At 37.6% G+C, this 16943-nt stretch overlaps 1 protein-coding gene across 1 annotated transcript in view; it reads left to right on the top strand.

Annotated features, from left to right (window-relative positions):
- Positions 1-496: 496 nt before the first annotated feature.
- HMG20A (high mobility group 20A) overlaps positions 497-16943 on the top strand; it is a 72020-nt gene continuing 55573 nt past the window's right edge. The window contains exon 1 of the mRNA XM_021693735.1: positions 497-710. The gene's annotated coding sequence lies outside the window, so the exon portion shown is untranslated. The remainder of the gene's footprint in view (positions 711-16943) is intronic.

The following is a 16943-nucleotide window of genomic DNA, read 5'->3' as shown; positions in this document are numbered from 1 at the left end:
CTTCGGCCCCTCTCATCAGTCTCTCTTCGACCCCGCGGGAGGAGTCACCGTGACGCCCCTCCTCTCGCGTTCCTACCTCCAGAGGATGAGCCTATGAGGGCGCCTGACTGGTGACGAGGGCGTGGCCAAAGGAAGAGGGCGGGACGACCAGGACCTTGGGCCAAAGTGAAGGGAAATTTTGGTTCCATTAAGTTCCAGAGGAAAAGGGCAAGGGCGTATTGGCCCTTTTGATGCCGAAGTCCCCTGGTGAGCCTGCCCTCGAATACAAAACATGTGTTTCCAAGGACTCCAGTGTATAGTAATTACCGATTCCTTTCTGCCGGCCTTAGCAATTTAAAAAACTACATCTCCCAGAAACCTCCGCGAAAGTAAGTCTCACCTTGCGTAATCACGTAGTCCTTCGCCGCATTTGAACAAAATAATCCCCTCATTTTTCTGAAGGTATGGATAATAATATTCCATTTTTCTCCCCCCGGGAACAATTTTAAATGTTACTGCGATAAGAAAAGTTACCTTTGGGAAGATGGTTAAGCGACTAAGTAAAGGGAAAGAAAAGATAACAAAATAAAGTACTGCGGAGGAATTTTTTCCATGCTGTGAGACGACGGAGTGAGAAGAGTGAAGGCGATTGAGAGGGGCTCAGGGAATTGTCCTCTGTGCAAGGGACTTTCTTTAGGCCCCAGGCCCCTGCCTGCCCCTATCGTCAGCAGGTCAGTAAGCAAGGCGAGCTTCGGGGTGGCCACAGTGGAGGTGCCCTTCACCCCTTGAAGATCATCTCTCTTTTGCTGTTGTTACTGGTTTGTCTCGGTTTGAGGCCGACTGAATGGGGGCGCTTCACTTCCGGTTGGGGGAGGGGAGGAAGGCCGTCCAGGGGGAGGGGGAAGACAGAACTCATTTCCTGTGGGGGTAGGGTGATGGTTTGGGGGTGTCCAACCCACTGCCATTGCCGGCGAAGGCTGGAAAAGGTGATACTTGGTGCCATTTGCGTAGACGGTATCTTAAAGTTTTAGGATTGTGTTTTATGTGAAAAGTTAGGTTATTCCACAAAGTTGTGCTAATCACCAGCCTCCAGTCAGAAGTTATGAGTTTTATTTCCACGTGTAAGATGGAAAATTTCCTTCCCCCCCAAAAAATTTTTTAATGCGTTCATCAAAGTATTCGAAGACCCTTGTTAAAATTACTCAGCTCTACAAGACATACTTTCTTGTGTAATTATGGATTGTCCACCCCTGCTCTCCTACTCAAGTCCAGCCTTGATTGAGTGAGGTATAGTGGTGTTCTCTGTCTTGGCATGCCACCGGAACTCTGTAGCTGCTCTTTTAAGGAGGTGGTTTATTATAGGACTCAATGTTTTACATAAATTATGAGGCATTTTCACCTTACAAGAGTGGAAGTATCGTACTGAAGTACTGAAATACTTGGTGTTACCTTAACTGGTACGATTAGTGTCTTAAATTCTTAGACCTGTCGTTGATTTGAGGCTGCAGCTTTTGCCCTGTACCTGAAAACAACTTCCTCAACCTTAAAAATTCTTACATGTAACTTTCATGTAGCACTTGTGAGAGTTGTGCATTGGTACATTTTTACCTTTGTAATTTAATTAATTTCAGCACTGATTAAAAACTGGTATCTCCTCTTTGTGTTTTCAAACCATGGGGCAAGGATCATGATACTCAGCTAGATTTTAAGCAAGCAGGACATTTGGCTCACAAGGGACAAAAGATGAGTAAGACAGAACTTTTTATTTTTCCTATGTTTTCAGTGTTTTATAAGAAACAATATGTAAAGTGGTAATAAACACTCAACAATTTAGATTTCTTGGCTTCTCTTTTCAAGTATCACTGTGTGTGTGTGTGCGTGTGTGTGCTGAAGGAATCAATCTGGAGCCTATGAAATCTCAACTTTATTAATTTTAGAATACCAAGTGAACTGTAATGTCTTTAAAGGATTTTTAAAAGAATAAGGCCTGTGTATTTTTTCCTTTGGGATTTGTTATATAATCTATCCTCAGAATTTGCGGTTGTTTTAATTCTAGTTCTTTTAAAAAGTTATTTCACTTAGAGTTTATTAGAAAATGTGTTTTAAACTAAATATTACAGTAAGGAAAAAATACATGTTTTAACCTGTGAACATTAAAAAAAAAAATCTAAGACCCTAAAATCAGTGAGTTATCTTTAGAAAGACTACAAAATTTCTGCAATAATTGAAAAGGCAAGACCTGATAATGTGTGTGTTATTATTAATTGAAGGTTAGGGACATGTAGACTGCCTCAAGCAAGTATTAATTAGTTGATTAGAAAGAAAGTGCTCACTATCTTCCATATTAATGTAATATAAAAGAAAATATGATATGATCACCCTGACAATTAAACTATAGTATTAGGAGTTATTGAAGTAAGCAAAGATTGTGGAACTAAATGAAAAAGATAGAGAAAATTTAGTTAAAATATTGATGGAGATACGTAGTATTGCCTTTGGGAAACTGGAGAGCAAAGAAGTTTTTTTAATTGGGTCTTTATGATATTCTGTGGAAGAATTGCAGTATAACAGAAATAAGAAAAATTGCTGCAGCTGAAAGACTTGAGCAGCTTGAAGAGCTGTCTGTTCTGAAGAAAGTAATATATACAGCACATATCTGAAAGAAAATGTTTTGTGATAAGTGGTAGTTAATTCATTGGTTCCATCAAAGAAGAAATATTAGAAAAGCTTGTGAAAAACAGAGGGGAAATGTCCACGGAACCTGCTTTTATTCTTTAAAATCTTTAAAAGTGTTTCTTGAGAAAGGATTGCAATCTTCCAAAGACTTTTTTTTTCCTTCTGTGCTCTTTGTTGCAGCTTTCTTTGTATGTTTTAATAGAAACATAGTATCAAAATTAGAAAAATAAAGACTTATGGAAGTGTACTCTGCTACTTCTTTGAGTTAATGATTTTGAGATTTTCGTTCCATTGCTTGCCATCTATAAGGAAGAAATTGTTGGTACTTTTAGGGTACTCAGATTAGATAGCCATTTTCTTTTCCAAAAACAGTCATTGGATATACTGCTCACAAAAGTTTAAAACATTAAAATAATAGGTCAAAATTCTGGATTCCATTTCACTGAAATTTGATTATCCACAGAGTGCTAGGTACTATATAAAGTGCAAAAGTGTCTTTTTAATTTCTTTTGTCCACCTTTCATTGTAAAATCATGCTAATGTTTTACAACCATTGCTTTTTTTGTATGTTTGTTGTTTTGGTAGTTTGTTTTTGCCATGGGGTTAAGTGTTAATGAGAGTATCCTAACAACTTGGTTTTTAAACTTACTACTCTTCTGTCTCTTTATCTCTATTTCAAGAGTATTCAAATGAGAATACCCCTTAATGACTTTTCATTATATCAGGAAGAGTTTATTGAGTGCTTACTGTGGGATAGACCCTGTTCTAAGGACTTGTGATGTATCAGTGAGTACAGACAACCCTATTCTCTTGGAATGTACTCTCTAGTCTCCAAATGAAAAGTAGAATATTGCTCCCTTGGTATTCCTAAATAAGATCTATTGTACAATCATTGTTCATACTGGATCGAGAAGCAGCCCTGAACTTCATCCGACTTGATCTTGATCTCTAAACCATTCTAAAACCAGTTTTGAATATTTCAGCGTAATTTTTCTCCAGACCATTAAAGCCCCTCTGTTAAATATTTAGTCCTTTTCATCGATGCGTGTATCATGAACTTACCATTTTGGTCTCCTTTATATAGTAAAAACAAATAAAAGTAAGCAATAGAGAAAATAGGGGATCAGAGAGGCCTGGTTTCAAAACTGATGTCCACCTTTTACTAGCTGAGCTTACTAGCTTAGTTACTGTGAGCAATTTATTTGACCTCTCTGAGCCTCAGTTGCTATAAACCTAAATAGCGTTGTTTGGTGGATCGAGGATATTCTGGGTAAATCACCTGGCACAGTGCCTGGTGTTAGGAGCTTAATGAATGCAATTATTTTATTCCCAGTCTTGCTTCTGCTATTTTGGCCATTAGTATTTACCTACATGAGTGTTTTAAGCCTTACGTGTCCCCAAAAGTATGGAGATGCAGTGCCAGGATTACTGAAATTATGCCTTCTCCTATCAGCCTGCTTGGCTATTAAGATTTTATTTTTTATCCCTTGTTGGAAGGAGAAATCTCTAATATCCATGATCACTTTAGAAAATATATATAATAGAAAAGTTTTAAAAAAAGATTAAGGAATCACCAAAGTAATTTGAATTGTTATAGGAAGACTTTCAAATGATTCTTCTAAACCTATTTAAATACTAAGCCTAACATCCAAGAGCCTTCACTCATTACCCATCTACACATTCCTAACTAGATTGGTCTCTGAAAAAAATTCTGTACTGTACCCAGCCTTTCAATCTTTGTTCTTGCTATCCTCCACCTGAAACACTTTCTCTTTTCCTAGGAATCCCTATCTATCAAAATGCCATCATCTTGGAGGCCCTACCACCTTCAACTTCAAGAAGTATTTTCTGATGTTGGTCCTTCTCACTCCACTCTTTCAAGCATGTATGCTCTGACCATTGACTCTCCAGAGCCTTTTGTACTTGCCTTATGGCATTTAGCATCCAGCGATGCTGGTGTTTGCTTTTGTCATTGTTATTTTTGTATGTAGAGCTTATGTACTGCCATAAAAGGCTGCAGACTATATCTTATTCTTATCTGTGTCTGCTGAAATACCTGACACAATGCTATTCACATCATAAGTATTCAGTGCGTATTTGTGGAGTTGAATTGGCACCTGGGGTATGATGGAACTTACTAACTTTTGTGCACTATTTGTACCCAACATTAAGCACAGTGACCAGTGTACAACCAAATATCTGCCAAATGAAGGAATGAATAAGTCCTCATTCTCACATTTGTGGGCATCTCAGGGTGTCAGTGTATCAATAAACATATATTAAACAACTACTGTATGATCAAAACTGTGAGAATTGATCCCTGTCCTCAATTTAATTGGAAAGAAGTAAGTTGCAATTAACATGTGTAGATTCTGAAGACTTCAGCTGTTTGAGTGAAGGTGGGATGGAGAGGTCAGTATAGAGTTGTTTGCATTGTGAAAGATAACCCAGGGGTGCCTGGGTGACTCAGTTGGTTAAGCATCTGCCTTCAGCTCAGGTCATGATCCCGGGGTCCCGGGATCAAGCCCCACATCAGGCTTCTTGCTCAGCGAGGAGCCTGCTTCTCCTCCCACTCCCTCTGCCTGCCGCTCCCCCTGCTTGTACTCTCTCTCACTATCTCTCTCTCTCTCTCTCAAATAAATAAATAAAATCTTTGGAATAAAAAAAAACAAAGAAAGATAACCCAAGCTATCTGAACTCAGAAACAATAGATTTGGGTATCAAGAGGTATTTAACTTGCATTTCCATTCATAGTTTGCATACCCAAGAGATTGAAAATACAGGGGCACCTGGGTTAAGCGTCTGCCTTCTGCTCAGGTCATGATCCTAGGGTCCTGGGATCGAGCCCCGCATTGGGCTCCCTGCTCAGCGGGGAGCCTGCTTCTCCCTCTGCCTGCTGCTCCCCCTGCTTGTGCTCTCTCTCTTTCTGTCAAATAATTAATATATATATTCACACAAAAACTTTTATGCAGATGTTCATAACAGCATTACTCAGAAGAGTCAAAAAATAGAAACAAATCCAAATGTTCATCAATTGATGAATGAATAGACAAAGTGAAGTATAGCCATGCAAAGAAATATTATTCATCAATAAAAAGGAATGAAGTAGTGATACATATTTTCAAGTATGTATTGAAAATATTACACTCAAGTAAAAGAAGCCAGACACAGAAAGCCACATTATGTGTGATTCCATTGATATGAGATGTCCATAGAGATGGAAAGTATATTAGAGGTTGCCAGGGGTTGGAGATGGGGGATGGGGAGTGACTGCTGATGGGCATGGAGTTTCTTCTGGGGGTAATGAAAATGTTCTGGAATTTGATAATGGTGATGATTGTACAGTCTTGATACTAAAATACCTGTATACCAACATACTAAAAACCACTGAAATTGTACACTAAAGAGGTACGTGAATTGTATCTTTTATAAAGGAGATACTTAAACTTGAAGAATTTGGATTTTGGATGGAACTAGAAGGAGAAAGCAAGAGTATGGAAGCAAGGAGGTGATAACAGAGGGAAATATAAGTGGCTAGGTACAAGACCAGAGATATGGTGAGGATCAAGTGAGAATGGATATGAAGGTTTCTGGCCATCTTTTGTCTTAATGAAGCAGGCAGTTAGACTAGAAAGGTGTTGACAAAGGAGAAAGACATCCTAGGATTTTGAAGGAAGCGTCAGATTTTTTATTTGGTCAAGGATGTGGTATATCATCAACTTGGTTTCCTTGTGAAGGTAAACAATTTAGAGGGTGAAAGTATCAGAAGGTAAGGGGGTCTGATAGGAATCAACAATGAAGTTAATGGAGAAGGTTGGAGAACAGAGACTAGACAAAGACACAAGAATTTGATTCTGAAACTATCCTGAGATGATTAAAATAGAAAATCATAAATGAGAAGGAACCAAGGGCAGTGACTTGGAGAGGTCAATGCAAATAAAGGTATTCATTTGAAGAAATATGTGAGGACCTGTTATGTCCGAGCTATTATCCTTATTTGAATTAATGTCTTAGGATAGTCTTATGAGTGGGATTATAAGAGTATGGGCATTTCATAGTTCTTAGTACAATACTATATTATTTTTCTGAAAGGTTGTACTAATTTTTGATGCCACCAGCAATGTATGAGTGTGTTGTTTTCCACATAATTTCACCAGCAAGTTTTTGGCTAATTATGAATAGATACAAAATTATTCTTCATTTTGGCTGTTGCTTTTAATATACCATTTTCTATACCTTGGAATTGGCATCTTTTGGACCATGAAAGAATTCAAAGCCTTTATATTTGCTCCCCATCTAGAATGGATTCTTTAAAAGATGCCGATTTTTTAGGACCCTAGAAATCAAACCAGCCTCTAATTTGAATCAGCTTAAAAACTACTTTATTCAATGGCGCTCTCCTTATTTTCTAAATGATATTCGCATTCAAACCACAGATAGCCATAATTCCAAATACCATTTGACTAACTTAATTCTAAAATTTGGTGTTGTAAGTATTAACTAACTTCATTTTACATATGAAAAAATCGAGACTTAGAGAGCTTAGGTCACTTGCCCAAAATCACTTGATCAGTAAGTGATAGAGACAGGATTTGAATGCCTCGCAGGCAAGTTATTCTCATACTCCATGATTCCTCAGTATCACTGAAATTTTCTAGGAGCTAACAGAAACTGGAAGAAAAATCTGAAATGGAACTTGGATAGTCAGGCACTTACCTGTGCACATAATGAAGCAGTTAGCAGAGAAGTTTTTTGTTTGCTTCATTTTTTTTGCTTGGGGAGCCTACAGTGCAAAGACAGAGAGGAGGGTCTCTCTTTAAAAGCCCATATTTTCAGGGCCCTTTCTGTTTCTCCATAATGAGCAGGTACATACTGTCCCAAAATCCACAATGGGAGCAAAGGAGAAAAGAGGAAGGCAGTGGTAGAAAAGCAACTGCCTTTGAGTATATACGCTGAGATTCATCTGATGGTAGGAGCAGACAAATGGTCCTAAGAGAGTCCCATAAGGTAGCTTTTAAAGTAATAACTTCAAATCTAATCTGGTAATAAGGTTAATAAGGCATTAAAATTAAAAAGAGATAATCAAATCATGGTAGGCATTAGCAAAAAAGGAGAGATTCTTTCACTTTTATTCAAATATAGTATACTCACTAAACATATTTAAGATTAGGAATATTAAACAGATGCCATGTTCCAATACTGGTTTTTAGTCAGATAAAATATAATCCCAATATATAGGTAAGACAGTTAAGGCCCAAAATTATGCACCAAGCAGATGACACAGTGGGTGCTTGAACATAGGCCTCCTGCTTCCCAGTACGCTTTACTAAATTAACTGAACTAAGAGAAAACAATAACACGTGTGGTTATTTTGTAATTTATATGTATAATGTTTTTATAATTTAATATGTTATCCTGAAGAGAGATTATTTCTCTGTGTATCTTCAAACAGTAATAGAGATCCACACACCAGATTACTAAATGTTAGAATATTAGGTTAGAATAAGTGATACTGAAGATTAAGTTAAACCCTGGTGTATCAGATAATCTATCTGTAAATTACACCTAAATAATATTTCTCTGTATCCAACATTGCACTGATGAGGGTGGGAAACACGTATCTTTTGAAAACTTATCATAGAAACATTATTCATAAAAGATTATGATGTGCATGTATGTGTATTTATATTGAAGCATTTGAATTTTCAACACAGCCCAGTCCTTTTTCCATCCCTACTTCTTTAAGTGAAGCTAATACCCCTCTTTCACAAGAATGAGTATCCAGATACTCCACTTTTCTCTTTCTCAGCCTCAGAATGTATATCTTTCTTCTCTTTCCCATCTCCACATTTCTTTCATTCCTGTACTCCATAGCTTTAATACCTATTCTCTTAACACAAACCTTTCATTTTTGTTGCTGATGGTATCACAATTACTCCAAATCTTTGGGGGAACAATGTAACAATATAGCTGTTATATCAGCAATAATAAAGTGTTCATAGTCTTGAGCCAGTAATTCACTGATAGGATTTTATTCTGAGAAAATACTTCAAATGAAGAAAGTAGTTAAAGGCACAAAATGTTAATAGTACTGATATCTGTACTTTCTAAAAAAAAAAAATGGAAACCTTCTGAATATCCAACAATAAAGTAATGGTTAAGCAAATTATTACCTCCCCATTCAGTAAGCTATTAGACATTTTTCACAATAGCTTCTTTTAAAATACATAGGAAGATGTTTTAAGAATTTTTTTTCAAAAATGAAAAGGAAAAAATAAATAGAAGAGGAAAACTGATGTGATTAGTGTATATTTCTAAAGCATTTGTATTTCCTGTATAATAATAACTGACATTTATTGAGCATTTAACTGGTATCAGACATGATACAAAAGCAATATTATTGAAGTAGTATTGAGTAGTTAGTAAGAAAAGTGCTCTAGAGTCAAATCCTGGCTCCATCACTTAATACTATGTGACCTTGGAAAGGAAATGGGAGTTAATAACTATATCTCCATTAAATCGTTAAATCCACATAAACTGCCTGCCACATAGTAAGCCCTCATTAAGTGTTTTTGTTACTAGACGTTTTACAAACGTATTTCATTTAATCGTCACATCCTCATAACTTTATAAGATAGTATTCATTTTACATAGAAGAAAATTGAAACACAGAATCTTTAAATATCTAGGTTAAGTAATTTGCCAAAGTCACACAGCTAATAAGCAGTAGAGTTTTGATTGAGAACTCTGCTATGACTTCCACTTCTGGCTCTGAAGGACTAGGTTGCTGCAGACTGATGCTTTTGCTGAGAACAACATGAAAAGGCAGATATCATACCAAAAAAAGAAAAGAATAGTGGCATCAGAGACCTAATGAGGTAGCCAGGACTTAAGAAACCAAAATTATGGAGCACAGGCAACTTCAAAGAAGTGGGCTTATGTTCTGTGCTTCTCTTTTCCCCTCTAGGAATTTGCTTAATTCATGGTACAAGAGAAGAAATTATGAAACTTAGCAGAGGACTTCTGCTAGAAGCAGAGGAGCCAGTTTAGGGCTGGTACACAAAAATTGGAGTTTAGAGATCCCCAGGTGGCCAGGACTGAGGAGCCAAAATCCTAGGAGAAAAGGTTAGGCACCAAGAAATGATTTTTTTAATTTATTTTTCCCTTAGGGTATTTGCTACACAGAGTCAGAGGCTAAGAAGCTAAGCAGAAAACCCCTGAAAAACAGAGTGAAATTTTTGTCCATCTCATGATGTTAAGAAGCAAAAGTTAAAAATCAGGTCCCTCCAAGGAGGAAAGGACCTATAAACATCCCAGACTCTCAAGTAGGATTCCCTTTTAAAGGATTACACCCTTTAAGTGGAGGCAAACTAGAGGTAGAGAGAGAGCCTTAGAAAATTGCCACCTAACGTCAAATCAGGACAGTTTCTGATTAAAATAAGATGATCTGGGGGCGCCTGGGTGGCTCAGTCGGTGAAGCGTCTGCCTTCGGCTCAGGCCATGATCCCAGGGATCCTGGGACCAAGTCCCGCATCGGGCTCCCTGCTCGGTGGGAAGCCTGCTTCTCCCTCTCCCTCTACCTGCTGCTCCCCCTACTTATGTGCTCGATCTCTCTCTCGCTGTCTCTCTTTCCCTGTCAAATAAATAAATAAAATATTTAAAAATAAATAAAATAAGATGATCTGTCTGTTGCTGCATTCCAGAGGGGAGGGTGATTTCTCTCTGAAGGAAGTAATATCATCCAAAGCTTCTACAATTTTTCGTCTACCTTGTTAGCAAAAATTACCAGGCATATGAAAATAATAGGATTAAGAGAAAATTCAGACAATGGAAACAGATGAAATAATACAGATATTGGAGTTATCAGACACAGACAGTGACTAATATGTTTAAAGAAATAGATGCTAAAACGGAAAATGTCACTAGAGAAGTAGAATTTATTTTAAAAATCATTTGGAAGTTACAGAAACCAAAAAATACAATGATTGAAACTAAGAACCTTTAATAGGATTTAACAAAACAGAAGAGGTGAATTGGAAGATGGAGCCTTGGAAAATATCAGACTGAAGCATGGAGAAGAAAAAGTATGAAAATATAATAAAATGTATAAGAGAATGTGGAGGGCTGAATAATGATCCCTGAAAGATGTCCATATCCTAATCCCCAGAACCTGTGCGTATGTTACCCTACTTAGCAAAAAAGAACTTTGCAGATACGACTAAATTAGGAATCTTGAGGTAAGATTATCCTGGATTATCCAGATGTGTCCTGTCTAATCAGAAGGGTCTTAAGTGGGAGGCAAAAAGATCAGATATAGATAGAAGATACACAGAAACAAGTCAGAGAGAAGAGAAGATGCTGCATTCTTGCCTTTGAAGATGGAGGAAGGGGCCATAAACCAGGGAATGGAAGCAGCACCTAGAAGCTGGAAAAGGCAAGGAAATGGATTCTCCCCTAGAGCCTCCAGACGAATCCAGCCCTTTGGAACCATTTTAGACTTCTAATATCCAGACTATAAGAAAATAAATTTGTATAACTCTAAGCCAATAGTTTTTTGGGTTTGTTTTTTTTTTTTTTAGGATTTTATTTATTTGACAGTGAGAGATACAGCGAGAGAGGGAACACAAGCAAGTGCAGTGGGAGAGGGAGAAGCAGGCTTCCCGAGGAGCAGGGAGCCCAATCCGGGGCTCGATCCCAGGACCCCGGGATCATGACCTGAGCCGAAGGCAGATGCTCAACGACTCAGCCACCCAGGCGACCCTCTAAGCCAATAGTTTTATGGTAATTTGTTACAGCAGCGATATGAAAATATTCAGAAACATGATGAAAAAGTCTAATACACTTGTAATTGGAGTCCCAGAAAAGGAGAGAGAAAATTAGGAGAAGCGATGTTTGAAAAGATAATGTGTTGTGACTAATTGTTAAATTAACCTTTGGTAAGTAGAGCTCTGTGGTGTCAAGTGGTGAAGCACAGTTCAACAAAAGATCATAAGGGAATTGAAATAGAAAAATTTATTTTTCACAGGTCCTAGAGGAAGTACGTGGTACACCTTGAGGGACCACACAGGAAAATCAAGGCAGGTTGCAGATACAGAGAGCCACAGGACCAGGGCATATGCCTTTATGAGGTTCCATGGGCGAAGTGCTTTGGAGTTCCCGGGCTAGGCTTGACTGGTCAATTGAAACCAAAAGAACAGAATTTGGTAAGCTCCAAGGGGATCTTACCTAGGGGATGCGCAAGGGGAAGGCCCTGGAAGATAGGGGAGACTGTTACCACTGGGGCTGTTGGGTAAATCACATCAGGAACTTAAATTTATGTGTGACTCTGCGGGCTGTTGGCTAAGGCACATGCTTTCCCAAGGGGCAAATGTCAGTTTAAGCATCCCCCCTCACCCCCCAGGCTGCTTGGCCAAACGAAATGGACACCCAAGGCAGCAATACCTTAGCTAGCAGAGTACCTTAGCTAAACTTTTGACATAATGACTGAGAATTTTCTAAAACTGATAAAAGACATCAAGCCATGGATTTCAAAAGTATAATAAACCCCAAGCAGAATAAATGCAAGGAGGAAAAAAAAAAAAAAGACTAAATGCAAGGAGGACCAAACTTAGGCACTTTGTAGTAAAACTGCTGAACATAGCCAGAGAATTAAAAGACCCTTCATATTCAAAGGAACAATGATAAGACACATCTGACTTCTCAACAGAAATAATGGAGGTAAAAAAAAACTGGAATGCAATCTTTAAAGTGCTTAAAGAAAATAACTCAATCTAAAATTCTATTCCCAATGAAAATGTTGTTCTGAAGTACATGAGACATAGAGATTACCAGAAAAATAACTAGAACAACTTATTGCATGCAGACCCTCACTAAAAAAAAAAAACAAAAAACCTGAAGGTAATTTTTCAAGCAGAAGAAAAATGATCCTGGATGGAACTTGAAAGTTCAAAAAAGAAATGAAGAGCAACAGAAAGGATAAATACATAGATACAGCTACATTAACATTGACTATATAAAAATAATAATAATGATTTGGGGGATATTAAATATATATAAAATTAAAACATGTGATAATTATAATACAAAAGGTAGGATCAGTGTAAATGGAAAATACTAAGGTCCTAGCGTTGTCTGGGAAGTAGTAGAATTCCTAATGTTTTATTAGACTAAAATAAGTCAATGACTCAATCTCTTGTATAACCAGTAAAAACAATAAATGAATGTATAGCTAGGAGAAAAATAGAATGAAAAATTACTAGATTAATCCAAAAGAAGGAAAGAAAAGGTCATATAACAGATGAGAAAAAGTGTCAAGTGGTGAAGCACAGTTCAACAAAAGATCATAAGGGAATTGAAATAGAAAAATTTATTTTTCGGGGCGCCTGGGTGGCTCAGTTGGTTAAGCAACTGCCTTTGGCTCAGGTCATGATCCTGGAGTCCCGGGATCGAGTCCCACATCGGGCTCCCTGCTTGACAGGGAGTCTGCTTCTTCCTCTGACCCTCCTCCCTCTCATGCTCTCTGTCTCTCATTCTCTCTCTCTCTCAAATAAATGAATAAAATCTTTAAAAAAAGAAAAAAAAAAAAAAAATTTATTTTTCACAGGTCCTAGAGGAAGTACGTGGTACACCTTGAGGGACCACACAGGAAAATCAAGGCAGGTTGCAGATACAGAGAGCCACAGGACCAGGGCATATGCCTTTATGAGGTTCCATGGGCGAAGTGCTTTGGAGTTGAGAGACAATAACATAATAGGTAGAAACCGGATTTTATTGAAAAACAAAACAGTAAATGTCAGATTGATTTTTTTTTTAAAAGATTTTATTTATTTATTTGACAGAGAGAGACACAGCGAGAGAGGAAACACAATCAGGGGGAGTGAGAGAAGGAGAAGCAGGCTTCCCGCGGAGCAGGGAGCTGATGCGGGGCTCAATCCCAGGACCCCGGGATCATGACCTGAGCCGAAGGCAGACGCTTAACAACTGAGCCACCCAGGTGTCCCAGGTTGATTTGTTTTCAATCCAACTACATACTGCTTACGAAAGACACACCAGAAATGTAAAGACCCAGAAAGATTGGAAGTAAAAGAATGGAAAATATCATACAAACACTAAACAAAAAATATATATAATGTAAATAGCAACACACAGTAGACTTGAATACATGAAGAATAACTAGAAATAATAAAGAATATTTCATAATTATAAAAGGGTCATTCTTTTTTTTTAAGATTTTATTTTTTTTAAGTAATCTACCCCCAACATGGGGCTCAAACCCAGAACGCCAAGATCAAGAGTCCCATGTTCCACCAACTGAGTCAGCCAGACATCCCAAAAAGGTCATTCTATCAGGAAAGCGTAAGAACTGTAAGTTTGTATGTATCTAGTAATACAGCTTCAAAAATGTTTCTCCAAGTTCACACAGATCTTTTACCAAAATAGATCATATGATGGGCCATAGAGAAAGTCTCAACAAATGTAATCCAGAATATGTTATCCAACCACAATAGAATTAAGTAAGAAAGGGGGGGCACCTGGTTGGCTCAGTCGTTAGGTCTTTGGCTCAGGTCGTGATCCCAGGGTTCTGGGATCGAGCCCCACATCGGGGTCCCTGCTCCATGGGAAGCCTGCTTCTCCCTCTCCCACTCCTCCTGCTTGTGTTCCCTCTCTCCTGTCTCTGTCAAATAAATAAATAAAATCTTTAAAAAAAAAAAAGTAAGAAATGGATTATAAAAGCATAGGTAGCAAACTCCCCCCAAAATACATTTCCAAATAACCCATTGGATCAAAAAGAAAGCACTATGGAATTAGAACACATTTATAACAGAATGATAAGGAAAATACAGTATATCAAAATATATGTGAATGTGCTAAAGCTATATTTGATGGGAAATTTATAGCTATAAATGCATATATTAGAAAAGTCAAAAATCAGTGATTTAAATATCTCAAGAAATTAGGAAAAGAACAGCAAATTAAAGTAGAAAAAAGGAAATTATATAAAGTAGAAATTAATGAAACAGAAGACAAATGTGCAATAGGAAATATCAACAAAGCCAAAAGTTCATTCTTTGAAGAAATCAGATGCATAGACCTCTAGCAATACTGATCAAGAAAAACAGAGAGGAGCGCCTGGGTGGCTCAGTCAGTTAAACATCTGCCTTTGGCTCAGGTCATGATCTCAGGGTCCTGGGATTGAGCCCCAAGTCGGGCTCCCTGCTCTGCTGGGAGCCTGCTTCTTCCTCTCCCTTTGTGCGCTCTCTCTCTCTCTCAAATAAATAAATTCTTTAAAAAAAAAAAAGAAGAAGAAAGAACACAATATTAGGAATGGAAAGAAGACATTTCTGTGCAGATTCTACAGATGTTAAAATGGTAAGATATTATGAACAACTTTATGCAAGCAAATTTTAAATTTCAGGTGGAATGGTAAACATACTTTACCAAAATTGGCACATGGAGAAATAGAATATCTGAATATTGCTTTTACCCATTAAAGACATTGAATCCATTATTTAAATTTTATTTATAAAGGAAGCCATGCCTAGATGATTTCACTGGTGAATTTTTTTTTAAGATTTTATTTATTTATTAGAGAAAGCAGGAACAGGGGGACGGGCAGAGGGAGAAACAGACTTCCTGCTGAGCAGGGAACCCGACATGAGGCTCGATCCCAGGACTCTGGGATCATGACCTGAGCCAAAGGCAGATGCTTAACCAACTGGAGCCACCCAGGTGCCCCACTGGTGATTTCTTATAAATGTTTAAAGAAGAAGTAACCCCAATCTTACTCATATTCTTCCATAGAATACAACTTGTTTTCTGCAATCAGCAAAGCCTTGATGCCAAGACTCGACCATCACATTTTGAGAGAAAATATTTACAGGCCAGTTTCTTTCATGAACCTAAATGTATTACCTGGGAACGTAAAAAGTCTAAAAGAATCTACAAATTATTAGAATTAATAAATGAATTTAGCAAGACTACTTGATGCAAAGTCAAAATACAAAATTAATTCATATACAAGCAACAATAAGTTAGAAAATTAAATTTACAAAAACAATACCATTTACAATAGAATCCAAAAAAAAATCAAACTTAAGTCTTGCAAGGCCTTTTGACAGAAAACTTTGACAGAAATTAAGAGCTAATAATCTGTAGTCAGATTGGGAAACTCAGTACTGTGAAATTGACTCCTTCCCAAATTGGTCTATAGATTAAATAGAATCCTAATAAAATGCCAGATGGCTTATATATAGGGTAGAAAGAGGGAGTGACAAATTGGTTTTGAAATCCACATGGACATGAAAAGGGCTAAGAGTAGTCAAGACAATTTTAAGAACAAAGCTGGAGGACTTTCATTACCAGATAACAGGGTTTGCTGTAAAGCTACAGTCATTAGACAGTGTCACAATTCACATGAGAATAGACAAGTGGATCTATGGAATGGAATAAAGAATCCAGAAATGGTCTCACATAGATGTAATTACTTAATTTTATGACAGCAAAGGCGCTGCAGCACAGTCAGGAAAGAATGGACTTTTTTTTCTTTTTTTTTTAAAGATTTTATTTATTCATTCAACAGAGAGACACAGAGAGAGAGGGAACACAAGCAGGGAAGCGGGAGAGGGAGAAGCAGGCTTCCCGCCGAGCAGGGAGCCCGATGTGGGGCTCGATCCCAGGACCCTGAGATCATGACCTGAGCCGAAGGCAGACGCTTAACCGACTGAGCCACTCAGGCGCCCCGGGAAAGAATGGACTTTTCGATAAATAGTGCTGGGTCGTGTGGGGAGGGAAAAAAAAATGAATCTCCATTCCTACCTCACAACAAGAATCAATTCCAGTTGGTTCATAGATCTAAATATTAAAGATAAAACTTTAGGGAAAAACTGAAAATATCTTAATCTTGGAATAGGTGAGGATCCAAAAAGGAAGAAGATTGCTAAATTGAACCTTATTAAAATTAAGAACTTATATTCGTCGGAAGACAGAACTATTATAAGAGCGGACAAACAAGTCACAGAGTGAGAGTATATATTTTTGTATTCCATGTATCCAATAAAGGACTTGTGGAACTCCTAAAAATCAGAGAAAAAAGAAAACGAAATTTCTAAAAGGACAGAATACTTGAATGGGTGCTCCACAAAAGAAACTATCCAAAAACCAACATGCAGCCAATAATTGTTAATCATTGAATAAATTCAAATCAAAACCACAATGAAATACCACTACATACCCTAAGAAACAGCTAAAATTTTAAAAGACTGCAATATCAAGTACCTTGATGTGGAACA

Source organism: Neomonachus schauinslandi, chromosome 9 (genome assembly GCF_002201575.2).
Source record: "Neomonachus schauinslandi chromosome 9, ASM220157v2, whole genome shotgun sequence".
In the NCBI taxonomy this organism is placed as follows: domain Eukaryota; kingdom Metazoa; phylum Chordata; class Mammalia; order Carnivora; family Phocidae; genus Neomonachus; species Neomonachus schauinslandi.
The sequence above is the reverse complement of the archived record's forward strand: the minus strand, read 5'-3'. Positions and strand labels throughout refer to the sequence as shown.